Genomic DNA, 16,256 nt, shown 5'->3' with positions numbered 1-16,256 from the left:
GGTCAACTGTCTTCCCCCTAGGCAAGGCAGATGTCTAGTGGGAAAGGTGTCTTCCTCTGTAGGAGGGAATGACTCAGCACAGGAAACTTGTGGTGCTTGCCTTCTGAGCTCTAGCCCCTGAGTCCCCAGCTCTGGGTTCTGTTGTCACAGCTCCAGTCCACTTCACCCTCCCTCTGTCAGAGGAGAAGGTGGATTGCTCGACAGGGAATTTTTGTGCATTGGCTCTTTAAGAGGCTGCCCTAACTTTCAGCTGTCATTCCCTGGCAGACAGCACCCCACTTCTTTTCACAGCTAGATGTTATATGAGTACCCTCCTAAGTTTTGTGCTCTCTGCTGGGGAACTCAGCTTCAGGATTAGATCCCAGAGTTCTCAATGGCACCCCCCCTGCCCCCACAGCTGAGATATATCTCCAGGGCTTTAGTTGCCACTTGTGGATGCCTGGCCAGCCCTTTCACGCCTCCGTCCTACCAGTCTCTATTCGGTCTCCACCTTTGGTCCTTGGGTATCAGGGTTCTCTCCTGTGACTTTTCCATTAATTATTCAGGAAGGCTTTTCGTATTTCAGTTGTAATTCCACCACCCCTAATCTGCTGTGTATTCCTTCCAATGTGTTCCTTATTTGTGATATGTCATTCTTTATCTCAGACTGTTCTTTTTTCGTAGTTACTATATCTTTTTTCATACTGTTGAGCATTTTTAACATCATTACTCTGAACTCTGTTTCAGATAAATTTTTTATCTTTGCCTCATTTATCTCTTCTGGAAAATTCACTAGTTCTTTCATTTAGGGGTTGTTTATTTCCCTACTTTGGTTGTCTGTTTGGGTTTGGGTCTATGTATTAGGTAGATCCTCTATACCTCTCAATCTCTAGTGCAGGACAGTGTTAAAGGCTGTTTCTGACTAATTGGATCAGGCAAAGACTCAAAGCCTCCAGACTCGCAGTGGTTCTCAACCTTATGGCTCTTTAAATACAGTTCCTCATGTTGTGACTCAACCATAAAATTAGTTTAGTTGCTACTTCATAACTGTAATGTTGCTACTGTTATGAATCATAATATAAATATCTGATATTCAGGGTGGTCTTAGGCGACCCCTGTGAAAGGGTTGTTCAACCGCCAAAGGGGTCGCAACCCACAGGTTTTAACTTTTAACTTCACTTTTAACTTCACTGCTCCAGAGATTGCCTCTGTCTACAAACTAATAGGATTCTGACTTGAATTGCCCCCAGGCAATCATCCTTAGGTGTACTGAGAGTTTTTTCAACAGGGTGGGGCAATTGCTTCTGCCTGGAGGCTAATTGTTTCTTTTAATCTTTTAAGTGGCCTCAGGGCGAGGTGTTTTCCAATAGGTTGTGTCAACTGTCTTCCCCCTAGGCAAGGCAGATGTCTAGTGGGAAAGGTGTCTTCCTCTGTAGGAGGGAATGACTCAGCACAGGAAACTTGTGGTGCTTGCCTTCTGAGCTCTAGCCCCTGAGTCCCCAGCTCTGGGTTCTGTTGTCACAGCTCCAGTCCACTTCACCCTCCCTCTGTCAGAGGAGAAGGTGGATTGCTCGACAGGGAATTTTTGTGCATTGGCTCTTTAAGGCTGCCCTAATTGCCACTCCCTGACAGACAACACCCCACTGCTTTTCACAGCTAGCTGTTATGAGGGTACCCTCCTCAGTTTGGTGCTCTCTGCTGGGGAGCCCAGCTTCAGGATTAGATCCCAGAGTTCTCAATGGCACCCCCCCTGCCCCCACAGCTGAGATATATCTCCAGGGCTTTAGTTGCCACTTGTGGATGCCTGGCCAGCCCTTTCACGCCTCCGTCCTACCAGTCTCTATTCGGTCTCCACCTTTGGTCCTTGGGTATCAGGGTTCTCTCCTGTGACTTTTCCATTAATTATTCAGGAAGGCTTTTCGTATTTCAGTTGTAATTCCACCATTCCTGGGAGCATGTCCATGCAGCATCCACCTACTCTGCCACCATTTTTAATCTTGGTCTAATTCACTTTTAACTTTACTTTTTATTTACCAAACTTGATCTTGTTTTATTTTGCTTCTCCTTGTGGCTTTGTATCTTTAAATATTGTCTCTAGCATACATTTTTTAGTATTCTCTTAAGCTTTACACCCTTGACCATTTGATAGATGACTTATTTCCTTTCATCAAACATAGATGGATTTTTGACTCATGGAAAGTTGATGAAAGAACTCTCTAGCACACCATTAAGGATGCCCATCTAGCTCACACTGATGTATTAATGTATACATTTTGAGTATGGCCATACAATCCTATTTTCTCTTCTTTTTTTAAAATCTTTTAGCATTGAAATAGGATGGAAATATAGGATGTGAAGAGTGGCAAAAAGCAGCAGAAAAGAAAAATAATTTTGCAACATATCAGGTGATCAGGTTATGTTGTTTTGCAGATTTAATATTTTTAAATCCCCTATTCGCATATAGAAGACCCTATATCCATTTAGCTATTTCAGCTACCCACTCTAGACCTTCCTGAGTTATATTATTATTATTTATTTGCTTTTCTATTTTTATTTTTTGAAGCCAGTTGGGTCTTTAAAAGCACAGAAGCCTGGTTTTTGTTATGAAGTCTGAGGGTGAAAAACAAACTGTGAAAATAATTTTAAATACACCTGGGTTTGCAAATAGACAGAAGTTCTTTAAAGTCATTTTTAAGTGGGACACACTGTAGTTTTGTTTGGATGCTAAATATACAAACTGTGTGTCAGCAGGTGGAGCGCCAGCCAGTGAATTTCTGCAAATTGTAGCATGCCCAGCTCTTCTTTAAGAAGCAGGATGAATTTAGTTGGTGCTGTGATTGGCTCCGAGAAAGACACATCGCATGCCTTGCATCATGAAGTGAGTCTCCTGTTGCTATCACGAGAAAAGATGTCTCTGTCTTCCCTCAAATCCATGTTGGGGGCACAGGAATGTGAAGCCAGACTGATGGCTGCAAAGCAACATAACCTCTGACCTCCTGATATGCTACAAAATTATTTTTATCTTCTGCTGCGTTCCCCACTCTTCACATCATGTTTTCCATGGACGTAGGAAGGCAGCAGAATTAAAGCCAGAAGTAGAGTGATCATTGAACACTGATTTGAATATACAATCTATGGCTACTTGAAAGGGAAAATGTCCAGGGCCCCTGTAATAAATCCCTGGATAATTTAAGGGAGATGAACTGTACCTAATTGCATCTGGCATAACTGAAACACAGGGACCTCTGTGGAGAGGGAGAGCAGAGCCCCAAATCCTCAGTTCAGCAGTATTCGAGGTTCAGAATAGTTCATGCATTTGGCTAATCTACAGCTATGTGGCAAAACGTCCCTCAGCAGCATTCAGCCTCCCTCTAATGGCCAATGATGAGAAGCCAAAATTATTAAGCTTTACTTTCAGAGATTTTTAAAAACAAACCAAAAAGAACTGATAGCTCAGAATGCCATGCATTAGTTTTTGTTGTTTTTTAAATTTATCTTTATTGTTGAAAATATTACAAATGTCCCATTTGTTTTTTGTAGTTTTTTTTTTTTTTTTCCCACTGACCCCCTCCACCCTGTACCCACCCCTCCCAGGCCTTCACCACTCTATTGTCTGCGTCCTTGGGCTGTGCATACATACATATAAGTTCCCTAGTTAATCGCCTCCCCCCGCCCCCAACCTTCTATTATTTCTTTGTTGCAATTTAGTGACCAAAATTACAAATAATATCCCATGGAAATACTGTCTTTTACCTCAAGGCTGTAAAGCTTCTAATTTCTTTGGTCTGGCTTCACTGTGAGAGTTCAGCGAGACATTGCCTGCCAGGAATAATCGGCTGTGACTTCTAGATCTGTCCTCAGTTGTAACATGTCCACTATACCAGAAATGCAAGTTTGGACTCCTCTTTAGAAAACCACCATCACTTGATCATGTTAGAGCTTACTATTATGGATATTTTATTGCAGAATTTTCTCACTGGGCTAGATTTTCACTGCCCAGCAGTGTTTGGAATTGTATATAAACAGATTATAATTTCTGTTTGTATACAATTCTATAAATTATAACTTCTGTTTGTATATAATTCTATAAATTATAAATTCTGTTTGTATAGGATTATTTTAATAAGATATTTCTATCCAGACAACACATTAAACTACTGTTCTATCCATAACAAAATATTTACAATAGCCATATTGTGATTTGAATATCAGTTTTGTGTAATTTTTGCCAAATGTGTTTTGTGTTTGTTTGTTTGTTTGTTGTTTATTTAAAATATTTTTTATTTTTTAACAGAGAGGAAGGGAGAGGGATAGAGAGTTAGAAACATCGATGAGAGAGAAACATCGATCAGCTGCCTCCTGCACACCCCCAACCGGGGATGTGACTGCAACCAAGGTGCACGCCCTTGACTAGAATCGAACCTGGGACCCTTCAGTCTGCAGGCCAATGCTCTATCCACTGAGCCAAACCGGTTAGGGCTTCTTTTTTCTTTTCAAAATGGTTAACAACCAGATAAAGGACCTTTCCTGAGTCTTAGATTTAATTTTTTAGCACAACAATTTTATTATACTTATCAAACATAGTGATGGTCATGTCGCATGTTTCTAATTAATTATATTTGGTGTATGTATTTGGTGTTCAATGATACTACTCTTTATAATATAATGCACCAGCTTTTTTATCTGTAAAATTGAGAACCACTCATCTTAACTTGTAGTCATGTGCAAACCTGTGTTAAGAAACTTTGTATCATTTCGAGAGAAAAGTGAATCTTCTCTAAGATACTGCACACCCCACACTGGGGGCTAACCCTGGTATGTGCCCTGACCGGGAATCAAACTGTGATTACTAAGCCAAGCCAGCTGGGCAAGATGCAGATTTTGACACATTTATGATGCTCAACTTATAATATTTCTTTAAAGTTTTATTTTAAAATAATTATAGATTCACCTGCATTTGTAAGAAATAACATAAAGAGATCTCAGGTTCCTGTTTTATCCAGTATCCCCCAAAGGTGACATCTTGTAAAACTGTAGTATGATTCTACAATCAAAATATTGGAGAACATTTTGACACTTGCCAGATGGAAGGGGGTCAGGAGACTGGCTGAAAAATGTGAAGGGATTAAGAAGTACAATTTGGTAGTTATAGAATAGTCATGGGAATGTTAAGTTCAGCACAGAGGATATAGTCAATAATTCTATATAATAAAGAGCTAATATGCTAATTAGACCGGATGGCAGAACGACCTTCTGGAATGACCAGTGGGCGGGGGGCGGCCGGGGCTATGAGGGCCGAAGCAGCCAGGGGGGCTGCAAAGGCCTACTCTTGCATGAATTTTGTGTATCCGGCCTCTAGTATTCTAATAACTATGTATGGTGTCAGGTGAATACCAGATTTATCGGGATGATCACTTAGTAAGTTGTACATAATGTCTAACCACTGGAGTGTATACCTGAAACTCATATTGCATATCAACTGCAATTGAAAAATAAAAAATTATTTCAAATAATTCCATTACCTTAAGAATCCCTCATGTTGTCATTCTGGCTGCACCTACTTTCTTTCCACAGACTCTCCCCGAGTCCCCAGCAACCATTGACCTATTGGACCCATAAACCAGAGCATATGTTCCTCACTGAGTCAGTTAGGCAGGGAGCTGCCAGTTTTCTCTGGAACTGCTAGTCACCTGCCCTTCCTGGACATCATGTTTGCTTCCAGCTGCCTTTGGAATCCCTTTGTCACCACTAGAAATGCAATTGAGTCCTCCTGGTGCCAAAGCTACTTGGCTTTCACAGTAAAATGGTAAGAAAGCACATCACTCCCATAAGTGTCTTTTTGCACGCTAGGTTTCCTAACTTGCACATGCAATCAGTGGGGCTGCACTGGAGATAAGTTACTCTTGAGCTCCTCTCTTTATGTCCCCTAAACTCCAATTCTGATCCCAATTGAAGAGAGCACTTTGTCTCATTTAGAATTTAAGTACAGTCTTCAGATACAGTCTCTATTGCTTTCTTTATGCCCTTATGAGTAGCATTAGTGTCTGGAATCTAATGAAATGACAGTTACAAAGTAACTTTCCAGTGGCAAGAAGGAGAAGCATGCACCCTAGAATGGGGACTAAGTTCAGAATTTAAAGCAAAACTAGATTTTCTAAGCACATTCTCATATGTCTTGTTAAGTTTACAATTAAAAGAATTACTTTTGTGATGGGACTGTTCTATTTCACAAGTTGGAGGTTACATGAATCTATAAAAATGGTAAAAGTTTTATGCACCCACCCCAAAATAGAGTAGATACAAAAGCTATTTAAATCAGCATATACTAGTAGTTTAGCTAATAATACTATACCGGTGTTAAATTTCTGGCATAAAAGATTATACTTTTAATTATGTAGAGTTTTATTATTGGAAGCAGCAGGGGAAAGATGCACAGGAACTCGCTATACTGTTTTTTCAACTATGTGAATCTAAAATTATTTCAAAAATGATTTAAAATGCAAAAATATCAAACTTATAGGTAGCCATGTGATTTAATGTTCCCATCTCTTTCATTCTCTCTGTGTGTACACTATAGGTATGTCTCTCGACTCAGTGCATATGTCAGTTGACATCGTTAGTCCATATGGCTAGAAAGCCTAAAAGTATTTACACTGTTTGGATATTCTGGATGAATATGAAATTGAACATAGGATCCTGAGCTACACATAAAAACCCTATAATGCATAAGTGTTTATGTGAAACATGGGTGAATAGATAATTTTTGAGTAGAAATAAATGACAGTAGAATACTAATATCTAAACTATATAAATGAGGTGACTAAAGCCTAAAGTCTAGTTTTATGTCATCTTATTAAGTGACAAAATATTTCTGGAGTAAATTACTCTGAAAACCACAGTATGAATAACATCTGCTTACTCTGTTACTTTGACCTCTTGGTACGATTAATAAAATGGTTTAGAATTTTATTTTTGCAATATTTACATAATATTATAATTAAAGAAAAATATTTATTTTCACGATAATGGTTAAATATGGAAATGGACATATAATTTCAAATAATATTTGGTTATCCTTATAATGTGCACTTTCCATTAGAGGTTAGCTTTCACTTTCTTTTTCTTTCTTCCCAGTGTGCTGTCATTCTAACAATCTTTCCTCTGGATAATTCCAGAGGGTATTTTTAAAGACAGGTTGAATCAAACACCGGTACAACACCATCTTATTCTCAAGTCACCTCATAGCTATGTTGGCTTGTTTTTGTTTTGTTTTGTTTCACATCTATTCAAAAGGGCATGTTCAAAATAAGCTCTCTAATTTTTGTTCCCCAGAATCTCTGGTTGTGTATAATTGGCTCTCAAAACCTATTGCTTCTTAGCTTTATTTCAGTGATTTGAAAAAAAATAATAAAATTAGTGCAAATCCTCATCTATCACATCTGAATGCTCTGGGGAGGGAGTAAAACAAAACTTGCTCTGGATAATATTTGGCTACAATAGCTTAAAATCAGAAGATTTCATTAACTTCACCGTGCCCTGCTGTCTACATGTTCCCTTTCCCCCACCCCCTTTGTTGAGAAAAATGTGTCCAGAAGTTCAAGTGATGGTCACCTATGCAAAGTGTGAAAGGATTCCATTTAGAAGGCAAATAACATTTTCATATGCACAAGGGAATATAGTGAGGCTGTAAAATAACCATCCTGTTGCACAAGAAAAGGCGCGTCTTTGGTTATAAAGAAAGCATTAAACGTGGCAACTGCTGTATGGATTTTCTGTAAATTGGGAGCTGTAACTGGTGACTTGTTTCAGGTTCTTACTGAAAAGAACCCCTGGGTTGTGTATGTGCTGCTCCAATATAACAAACCTGTTTGTTCAGCTAAGTCAATTCTGTTAATTTGTTGAAAACAATCTGTTAAGTGAAGCATTTAGCCTCCTATAAACAAAACAAAGGGTGATAATTATACATATTATTCTTTTCATTTTATTGAGTTGGCGAGGTGTGGGCAAAGGCAACCCACATCGTACTTGGAGTTAAGTAATTAGGTTCTCACAGAAGGAGGTTTTAATTTTAATTTAGAAAAATCCCTTTCTGGGTAATATGTAAAGTAAACTGCAGCAGAAAGAGATTAGACTCTGGGAGAATATTCAGAGAGCTGTCAAGAGGGTGAAGGTTTGAAAAAACACAATGGCCATGTGAGCGGGAAAGCATCACTAAAGAGACAGGACCCAGCACCCGGGCATAGTGGATGTGAAGAAGGAAGAGGAAAGTTGCCGATGTGGCGGTAGATTTGGGTTGGAAGATTAGGAGAATGGCAGCGTCAGCAAAAACAGTATGGGAAAAGTAGGAAATGGAATATGTTTTGGTGGTGAAAGGGCAAATTTTTTTTTTTTAATTTGAAACATCATCCAGCTGTCCAAATGAAGATGCTTATCAGACAGTTGGAAATTCTGGCCTAGATCTCAAAATCCAATTTCGGGCTGGAGGTATGGATATGGAAATCAATGCTCATTATTTGGATTAGAATGAGACCTCCTAGAGGAGGGTTGAGAAGTTAGAGACCTAAGAGAATAGATTGATCTCTGTCCCAGAATCAAAATAAGATCACAGCCTCAAAGAGATATGATAAGGATACCATGTGCTCCGGAGGGGTTGCAGAAGGTCAGAACTGAGAAAGGAGCCTTGGGCTTCACCAGGTTAGTGCAGAAAATGAATTACAGGAGGAAAAGGCAGAAGTGGAAAATGAGACTTAATCCCTTGGCCACTGGGTATAGAGCTGACACTGCACTTTAGGAGGTCAGAAAGGGAGGATATGGTATTGTAACTGAAGAAGTGAGTAGGGTTAAATGAAGTTGTTTGTTTTTTGTTTTTGCTTTTCTTAATTTTTTTTTTAAGTCAGGACATTTACTTTGTTTCACTAAAAGCACTGAAGCTGGGAGTTTTTAGGGAAATAATTACAGTAAACCTCAAAGTAATGGATTAATTAGGGTGAGGATGTGTCTGTTAAAGCCGAAAGTCTATTACATAATAAAGTAGGTTTTCTGAATGCATATGTTAAAAAAATTGACAAATTAATTTACCTGTTTTTAATTATGTAAAATTACACTTGAGTAATTAAAATTAAGTATGCATGAAAAGTTTAATTTCACAGAAAAGTTTTCTGTATGTATTACTGTAGTTCTAAATTTATGCTAAATAGGTTTAGTAAATGCTTGCATTCATCAGTCACTAGGAGTAGGCAAATGCACAGGACTAGCATGGCTTGGCTCAAGTGGGAACCTCGGCAGGTAGGCATTAAAACTGCTACAGATTAAAGCTGCTACAGAAAGCCGTGGCACCCAATAACAGAACCACTGTTAGAGATGCTGTGTGATCACCTGCTAATCATTCATGGAACACTAAGAACAGTGACCCTTAGATTTAAATATGTAGACTATAGTTGTAGATATGCAATATTTACTTATGCTGGTGAAATTACTACAGTGTTGTTGTTTTCCCCCCCAATATATAGCCTATTCACTGAAATTTGTTTAAAATAACAGTGAATTAATAATCAAAAATAACCTGTTAATTTAATTTTGAACAAATCTTAGTTAAAAGCATTTAAAATTAACTGGGTGATAATTTTCACATATGACATACCGGCCTGAAATTTTGTAAGTTAAAGACCTAGTCTGTTATACTGAGGTCCACAAAATCAAGGGTTTACTGTATACTAGCACAAGGACACCATGGAGACTGGGCTAATGGAAAACATGGAGGATAGAGTTCAATGAAAAGATGGGAGAAAATAGCCCAAGTAGTTCTTGCCTTGGATGGATTGTGGAAGGAAGCCAGTTGAGCAGTGAGCTATGAATGTGCCACACTTTTATTCTCCGCTAATCAGCTGTTTGATATTTGGAAGGTTTCTAGATTGAAGTGAGTATGAATAAAGCTCCGTAAAAATTCACACTCAGACTTTGTGTGAAGATAGATTTTCATTTTTCTTAAGCAGCGGGATTGCTGTGTATGTTTAAGAAGTTGCCAAACTGTTGTCCATGTGGCTGTCTCATTTTGCATTTCTACTAGCGATGCCCAGCATTATCATTAGCAAAGGTTATTGTCAGAAGATTTTCCTTGTTGTTTTATTTACTTATGAGCTTTGTATCACATCAGTTTCCCTTGCCCCATAAAACTAAAGGAGAAGATGCAGACTGACCCATGAAACATGCAGCACATTTGGACCAAAGCTAAGGAAACCTGAGCTTCAGAAACCTCATTCCTTTATCATGATCTTTGCCCCAGAGAGATACTATATTGTACTAGATGGGAAACAAATCTGCCCTCTTCCCGGGAAGGAACAATATACCTGTCTCCCCAGCTGTTTGCAATGCAACTATGTTTATAAAGATAGTTCACAATGAAAGCTTGCTCACAAGATGAGCAGAAACACAAGCCACGCCTGAGGTCTGTCTCCCAACACTGGGAAGATTTTTGAATAGTCACTTTTACTTTCCTAATATTCATAAGGCTTGTTTATGAAGTATATTGCTTCTTGGGTCATGTTTGTTATATTACAGGTTTGCAGTATAGTGACCAGTTCACTTTTAAAGTTTTTTTTTTTTTGCACAAAACTTGTGTTAAAATAGATTATTTTTTTTAGATTTACAGAATGTGTATATTCTGTCATGAAAACGCCACACCGACATTATACACTGGGAAAAAATACAACAGGATATATTACAAATCTATGTAAGCAATAACTTAGTTCACACCATGTAATAAAAAGTGCATTAATCAAGATACACAAGCTTTTATAGGTTCTAAACTGAAGGATTTTTCTTCTTCTGCAGAATCCTTAAAACCGGTGGCACTTAAAATCTGTTAGCCTTTTACTGAGAGGTAAATTATACACAACAATGATGAAAAAGATTAACAGACCAGTTGTCTGTTATGAGTCATTCCAGCTTTGTTCAACAATGGCTGAAACTCCTTTTTCATATTCTCATTTGTTTCCCTGATAAAGTTGTGCTGCCTGGCTACTAGCTGGGCTGTTTGGATTTGGTTCATCCAGCAGAGACTGAATTGAGGTTAAAATAGAAGACACATTATATGTTGGACTCCATCGATTCTGAGGGCTATCTAAACATATGCTACCATCAGCATACACATTTGGATGAAACATTTTGGATAAAAACCTAACAGTTGGTGGTTTATTTGGATATTCTTCAGAAAATTCTATTACTAGTTTGAAAGCACCATTGTCAAAAGGTGTCCCTTCCAAATATAACTGCATCCCACTGCATGATGTTGTTTTCAGATGGTGTATCACAGACACCCACAGGTGGGTCCTCTTGCAATCACTTGAAATCCCTCATGGAGTCTCCTCCAGGTGGGGGTCGACATGCTCCACAGCTGCCCCGAGGTCCATTTCTAAAATAGATTATTTTTAATCTCTATCTATACTTATGGCCTGTCTTCATTTATAATATCGTTGTTTTTCCCCTTCTATTTTTGGAGGGTTAGAATTTAGTCTCACCAGAGATTTTCCAATTTACTTACATTGTAGAGGGTCATCTTTTGGTTTTCTTGATCTTTGTATTTTATTTATTTTCACTCTTATCTTCTTAATTGTTTTCTGGTACATTCTACATTTTTTGAATTTATTCTAGTCTTTTATTCAAACTTCTGAAGTGTTTTGCTTAAGTCATTGATTTTTATCCCTTTCTTACGTTAAATACTAAAGACTATAATTTTCCTCTAAATACTATTTCTTTACATGTCACAATTTTTGATATCTTACTCTTTTTATGACTAATGTATTCTTAGTAGTTATTAACTATCAGATGCTTTTTTTCTTTTTACCAAGATGTTGTTGTATTTGTCCCCATTGTTTGAGTTTATGCAACTTTACACAGCTAGTTGGTGGCAGAATTAAGATTATACCCGTACTATTTTGAGAGCTTATATTTTTGTTTTTATTATTATTTAGTCGATGTTACTTAACTGCTTTGTCTTCTGAGAATGCAGACTGTGTGGCATCAACTTTTAGATTATACTCTGACTTAATTCAAGGCCTAAAATATTTTATTTTTCAATCCATCCTTTGAAAAATATCTGATGTAGGATTTTAAAAATCTATAGCATTAAGCTTATGAATTATTTTGTCTAAATATAACCTCAGTAATTTTCCTCTGATATATCCATAAGTGAAAAATACATGTTTTAATATTCCATTATCATGGTAGTTTTATTAATAATGCCTTACTAAAATAGTTATTCAAAATAACATTATTAATACACACTTATTAAAAACTAGGGCTCAGTGCACAAATTCGTGGACCTTGAAAGGAACTGTGGGCTGCAAGGCTGTAGTGGGAACAGGGGTGGGTCTCGGCTCATCCTCTGCACCCTCACCTGGCCCCTCCCACCACAGCCCCTGGTCCCCTGTCTGCCTGCAGCCCTGCTCCCACCACCGCTGCTCCCACACACTGACAGTACCGGGCTGCTAGCACCCACTGACAGCACAGAGCGATTGGGGCCAGTGCCAGCAGCAGGTGCAAGCAGGGCTGGTGCCCTCAGGGGCGATTGGGGCTGGCAGCCACGGCTCGCACCCACTGATGGTGTGGAGCCATTGGGGCTAGAGCAGTGGAAGGTGGAGAAGCCCTCAGGGGTGATCAGAGCCGAGAGCTGCCACTCACACCACTGATGGCGCCAAGCAATCAGGACTGGCACTGGTTGTTTGGTTGTTCGGTTGTTCCACCATTTGGCCTATTTGCATATTAGACTTTGATTATATAGGATAATAGGAAATGACCCTGGCCATTGTGGCTAGGCTGGTTGGAGTATCATCCAGGCCACTGGAAGGTCACAGGTTTGATTCCCAGTCAGGGCACATACCTAGGATGCAAGTTCCTTCCTCCCTCTCTGTCTAAAAGTGATAAAAACGATAATATTAATAGGAAATTTCCTTTAAATCATGTTCTGATAAGGTAGTGGCTGTGAGAGAAGAGGAAGCATTTTTAGATGAGAGCAGAATGTGTGGGCTCTTCACAGAAGGCTCAGAAGTTAGTTGAACCATTCAGGGACAAACTGAATATATGCGAATGAACCCTAGTATAAGTGAACCATTCCTTATACAACTATAGCAGAGTGGAAATTCTCCTGATATTTTAAGATTGTTTGGTCAAGTCCATGACATTATTGGTGATCAGCTAATCTATATAGGTCTCTGTGATTTTTACAAAATATACCTTTTTTGTACAACATATTACTTTTAATTTCTAAGAGTAAATAGGCTTCTCAGAAAATAGCCATTATCCCAGTGAATAGGCATTTAAGCTGTGGATCTTTGGCCTTATAGCAAATTTAAATTCTGTCTTTAAATAATTTGTTTCTGGTTTGTGTTTTTTTTTTCTCACTTAAACTAAATTTATCAGGTGGTTACTATTCTCTTAGATCAAATGATGCTATCTGATTAACTACCTCAGACTGTTTGATTGAAAAAAATTAAATTATAGCTCTTTTCTTGAGATATGACCAATACCTATAGACTGTGAAATTCAAAAAGGAAAATAAAGAAACATATGAAACAGAATATACAATTTTGGGCAATTTACATGACCATTGAGACCCGACACTAAATATGTCATTAATCTTCTTATCTATTTTGTTATTGTTAAAAATATTTTCATATCAGGGTACTTATTCTCATAAGATGATACAAAGAGTAAGATTAGTCTGAGTATCTTTCAAGTAAAATAAATTTTTATATCTGTAATTTTTTGCTTTGATTTTCTATATCTACTTCAGTACAGGAGAGGATGATGGGCATGAGCAAACAAAAATAATTCAATTATTAATTATTAGCATATACAAAAGTATACATGTTAAACTTGCATGTCTATATCTTTAAACATTATATTTTGTGGTATACTAGTGCAGTGAAATCCTTTGAATTAGGGAACACTCTGCCTGATGGGATAAATAATTTAAGTATTGGTATTGTGTAGCAGAATAGCTTTTTGTAGCACACTCTAGTAAAGAAGAAATTCTTTACTGGATTTCCTAAAATTTTTGAGTTAGAGGCTTTGACATGATCACTACCATATTTGTATTGCAGAGTAATAAAATTGAAAGTGGGGCAGGGAACTGGGAAACTTTATAATATCTCAGGTATGAAATAATTAAGAAACCCTAAACCGTGAAATGGATAGAGAAATGCAAAGGAAATAAATGTAGATAAGGAATTGTAACTCAGATTAGATCATGAGATCATTTAAAAGCATAGGAGAAGGTGACGTTAATAGAACCAAAGATTTTAGTAAAAACACGATATTGAAAAATTAGGAGAATTTTAGACAGAATTCCAACTGAATATACCTTAAGGACATTCAGAAATAATATTATTGAGAGATTATAATTATCATAGGAATTTTGCACACATATGTAGCAGTCATTGTTCTGATTGGAAGCAGGCACATTCTAAAGTGTTTACCTAAACAGAATTTAGTAAAGGGACAGTCAACAGGAGTGTGGCAGGCTTAAGGGAACGAACAAGGGACAATGAATTCCCATGAATGACAGTCACTACTATTCCTGAGGCTTACAGAACAAGGGGAGAACCAATATTATCAGGGACCAGGGGAGCTGGAGTCATGGGAGGCAGGCTGCTGAGAAGGATGCCATCTGTTAATGCGCCCATTAAGGGAAAGCAGGTAGATGCCAGAGGGCAAGGGAGCCTGAGTCATCCATCTGTCAGCCCCATCGCTACTCAGGCTCCCTGAGGCAGTGGAGGAAACAGAGAGTGGCAGCAAATACACTGGGGAGTTATGATTGAAGACAAGAAAGTAGATGACCTCACTTTTGAAAGGTTAGAGAGAACAACCTAATTTTTAATAATCCACAAGAAAGAATATTCAATGAAGAGGATGAAGTTGTCTGAGATCAAATAAAATGAGCAAAGTATAAATGTTCTTGAATAGGAAGATGACTAACTCTGGGGAATGTTGAAGAAAAATTAAATAGCCAAGAAATAATTTATTGGGTCACCATCAGTGATCTTTCTGATTTCTCTTTTGGAAGAAAAGATAGCAGTAAACAAACTGCTGAAGCTTCAAGACAGCACAGAGAAAGAGGGAAATGCAGAGAACAAACCATCTATTTGATAAATTCTGTAGTGGAAGGGAGTAGAAAACTAGAACTAATAAATATGGAAGAATATACTGGAAATGTTTTTTTTTTTTCCATGAACGGTGAAATGTAAATATATTAGAAAAAAAATAGCTCCTTTAAATAAGGTATCCTCATTTTGGCTCTTTTTCTGTTCACAAAGAAATATTTACTGGGTACTAATCTTGCTGTAGAACATTAAAAAATGGTAGGAGGCATAAGTATACTAAGCTGAGAAAGAATAAAGTCATTATTAATGTTCAGATCAGAGAATACATTTAGTGTCAAACTTATTAATATCTCACGGGGTATCAAGCTATCTAAATGAGTGAATTTCACATTTTGAAAAGCCCCAATTTGAAGATGGTAGTTTACTTAGCTATTACTAACCCTCATCCTAAATAAAACTGAATTGTGTTTTTTTTATCTTATGCTTATGAAAGCATTTGATTCCACATTTAGAAAGAGAGGTACTCTGGGCACTTTCCAAGTACAGCTCAGATATACTGCCATAGAAATGTGTCCAATATTTGAAGAGAAGCCATGTTCATGGAGGATAACCTGAGATCAATCCCACCCATCCTTTCCTCTAGATCAGTGGTTCTCAACCTTCCTAATGCCGCGATCCTTTAATACAGTTCCTCATGTTGTGGTGATCCCCAACCATAAAATTATTTCCGTTGCTACTTCATAACTGTAATTTTGCTACTGTTATGAACCGTAATGTAAATATCTGATATGCAGGATGTATTTTCATTGTTACAAATTGAACATAATTGAAGCATAGTGATTAATCACAAAAACAACATGTAATTATTGTGAAATATTTATTTCTAATTATAAATAAATGAAATTTTGTCCTGAAGCATGGTGTAGCATGGTAACAGTCTTAATATAACAACAGGAACCTACATTGCTACATTTTTCAACAGTATGTGTGAAAAGCCAATGTCAGTGAGAAGGTTGAGATTGCTTCTTTCTCACCAGACCAGAAATTCTCAGGGCAGTCTTTGCAAGAGCACAGTGAAGATCATCTTCCACAACATGTCTACTTCTGTACTTAGACTTGATAACCAACAAGCTGGAAAACCCTGTTTCACAAAGATATGTTGTTGGAAATGGACGAAAA

At 37.7% G+C, this 16,256-nt stretch overlaps 1 protein-coding gene and 1 pseudogene across 1 annotated transcript in view; one reads left to right on the top strand and one right to left on the bottom strand.

Moving 5' to 3' along the window:
• Positions 1–16,256, top strand: part of CNTNAP2 (contactin associated protein-like 2) — a 1,235,176-nt gene that overhangs the window by 188,266 nt on the left and 1,030,654 nt on the right. The gene's annotated exons all lie outside the window — the stretch shown is intronic.
• Positions 10,833–11,374, bottom strand: LOC102772071 (annotated as a pseudogene).

Source organism: Myotis davidii, unplaced genomic scaffold (genome assembly GCF_000327345.1).
Source record: "Myotis davidii unplaced genomic scaffold, ASM32734v1 scaffold49, whole genome shotgun sequence".
Lineage (NCBI taxonomy): Eukaryota > Metazoa > Chordata > Mammalia > Chiroptera > Vespertilionidae > Myotis > Myotis davidii.
This window is presented reverse-complemented; position numbering and strand designations above follow the sequence as displayed.